This window comes from Otolemur garnettii, unplaced genomic scaffold (assembly GCF_000181295.1).
Source record: "Otolemur garnettii isolate 467f Iridium unplaced genomic scaffold, OtoGar3 scaffold00155, whole genome shotgun sequence".
In the NCBI taxonomy this organism is placed as follows: domain Eukaryota; kingdom Metazoa; phylum Chordata; class Mammalia; order Primates; family Galagidae; genus Otolemur; species Otolemur garnettii.
In genome coordinates, this window is record NW_003852550.1 from 3,662,365 (window position 1) to 3,665,286 (window position 2,922).

The 2,922-nt window shown below is 43.6% G+C and overlaps 1 pseudogene; it reads right to left on the reverse strand.

The window, feature by feature from the left end:
- Positions 1-490: 490 nt before the first annotated feature.
- Positions 491-1,779, reverse strand: LOC100954862 (annotated as a pseudogene).
- Between the last annotated feature and the right edge of the window lie 1,143 nt (positions 1,780-2,922).

Genomic DNA, 2,922 nt, shown 5'->3' on the forward strand with positions numbered 1-2,922 from the left:
AAATAATTTTGCAAAATGAAAGAAATCACATTTGTTATTCTAGTCCTGCTTTAGTCCTTTTTAATTTGAGATAATTCTGCTTTTCTTTTTTTCCCCTATTTTAAGCATTTTTTTTATTTTTAATTTTTTTTTTTTTTTTTTTTTTTTTTGGCAGAGACAGTCTCACTATGTTGCCCTCAGTAGAGTGCTGCAGCTCACAGCAACCTCCAACTCCTGGGCTTAAGTGATTCTCTTGCCTCAGCCTCCTGAGTAGCTGAGACTACAGGTGCCTGCCACAATGCCTGGCTTTTTTTGGTTGCAGTTTGGCCGGGTCAGGGTTTGAACCTGCCACCCTCCATGTATGGGGCCGGCGCCCTTACTCACTGAGCCACAGGCGCCGCCCCTATTTCAAGCATTTTGATTTATTTAAAAAGGGATTATTCATAGAAAAAATTTTCTTTGGACTGTACAGAACTGGTGGAGATTGGCTATTTCACATCATACAGTACAATCAGTAGCTGCCATATGGCTATTCTCTGCAGACGCCCTTTGCTGATCTCACTGAAGGTGCCTGTGTCTGGAGTCAGTCTATTCTTGCTCATAGGAATCACAGGTCTCCTCACTGAGTCCGTGTCCATAATCATAGTAATCAGCACCACTTTGGGCTGGGGTGCTATAGCTGTTATCACAGGAATCATAACTCTGTTCATCCCAAGCAGTGCCATATCCATCATCATAGCCATAGGTCTCTTGTTTTGGGGCTGGTGATGGAAGTCTGTACCCAGTTGAGGGAATTCCTCTTGCTCTGGGAGTCCTCTTCCCCAACTTCTGGCTTTCTGGTGGATGGGACTTCATAGGGAGTTGGCGTCACACAAAGGAAACCAATTCTAACTGGCCAGGCTGTGACTCCTCCCTTTCCTTGGTTACTGGTGAGGTTGGTATACCTCTTGTATGCAAGATGAACATCTGCATTTTCTGGACCACCATTTAAATATGTTAATTCTTGAAGCTGTGCTTGCCTCATCTTATCATTATATTCAGGGATGAGGAACTTTTTGATTTCTTCCAAAGCATGTCCCGTATGGGCATAAGCTTCCACAGGTGAAGCAAGCACTTCAATGAGAACAAGGAGATTATCACCAAGGTGGAAATACTTTGCTTCTCCGCTTTTCCTCAACTCTTCTTCTTTTGCTTTGTCTCTCATGTAACGTTTTCCGAGGGTGGACATTTTTGTCAAAGTTTCTTCTCGTGAATGCGGCAGAGAATTGTCACATGGACCCAAAAGTTTGCCCACAAAGTTGAACTTAGGGAACTCTTTTATAGCAATTAACACTTTTTGTCCTAGCTTCATGTTCTTATTAATCACATCAATATACTTAGCTTCATCCTTGCCTTCTCTTTTATTTGGAGACAGAGTCTCACTATGTTGCCCTCAGTAGAGTGCTGTAGCATCACAGCTCACAGCAACCTCAAACTCTTAGACTTAAGCAATTCTCTTGCCTCAGCCTCCAGAGTAGCTGGGACTACAGACGCCCACCACAATGCCTGGCTGTTTTTTGGTTGCAGTTGTCATTGTTGTTTGGCAGGCCCGGGCTGGATTTGAACCCGCCAGCTCCGGGGTATGTGACTGGCACCCTACCCGCTGAACTACAGGCTCTGAGCCCTTGCCTTCTACTTTTGAAACTTGTCTATTTCTGGGATCTGATGTGGAATGTGGGAATGGAGGAGTCTTCCGGGGAATCTTTTTCTTGGGGCTTCTGCAGCAGGAAAAAGGCTAAAGTTTTCCTTCCCAGGTGTCATCAGAAAAGATGTTGGGCATCAGGGGTTCTGATTCCCCGTGCCTAATTGACCTGCTTTCATTACTCAGCTGAGTTAGAAAGTTTAACCAAGGCACAGTGGTAACTGAAAGCAAAGTGGGTGGAAACTGAAAATAAAACTGGAGTGGCATAGGCAGTGTAGATAGAAAGCAAAAGTGACCTGCACAGGTTTCTGGGTAACAGAGAGATTTTTATTTAGGAAGAACAAAGAGAAAGTTCAGAGCACTTCCAAAGAGAGTTGGATGTGAGTCTCTCTCATGAAGGAGAGAAAATGAGGGACAGCACCTGTGGCTCAGTGAGTAGGGCATCAGCCCCATATACCAAGATTGGTGGGTTCAAACCCAGCCCCAGCCAAACTGCAACAAAAAAATATCCAGGTGTTGTGGTGGGCACCTATAGTCTCAGCTACTTGGGAAGCTGAGGTAAGAGAATCACCTAAACCCAAGAGCTGGAGGTTGCTGTGAGCTGTGATGCCGCAGCACTCTACTGAGGGTGACAAAGTGAGACTCTGTCTCTTAAAAAAAAAAAAGGAGAGAAAGTGAAAAGGACCAATTCTGCTTTTCTTTTCAAAAATAAAAACAAAAACAAAAAGAATCAATCTACCCAATTTCATGACTTATTAAATAGCTACACATATTAGTTTCCTATTGCTCTTGGAATAAATTAGCACAAATGAGTGGTTTTAAATAACACACATTTATTATCTTGCAGTTCTGGAGGTCAGAAGTCCTAAGCCAATTGCAGTGGGCTAAAGTCAGGGTGTTGACAAGGCTGTGTTCCTTTTCGAGGCTCTTGAAGAGAATCTGTTGCTTTACTTTCTCCATCTTCTTCTTCTTTTTCTTTTTTGAGACAACAGTCTCATTATGTTGCCCAGTTATTTTTTGTTGCAGTGGTCATTGTTGTTTAGCTGCCCTGACAGGTTTTTTTTTTTTTTTTTTTTGAGACAGAGCCTCAAGCTGTCCCCCTTGGTAGAGTGCTGTGGCATCACAGCTCACAGCAACCTCCAACTTTTGGGGTTAAGCAATTCTCTTGCCTCAGCCTCCCAAGTAGCTGGGACTACAAGCACCTGTCACAACGCCCAGCTATTTTTTGGTTCTAGTTGTCATTGTTGTTTGGCAGGCCTGGG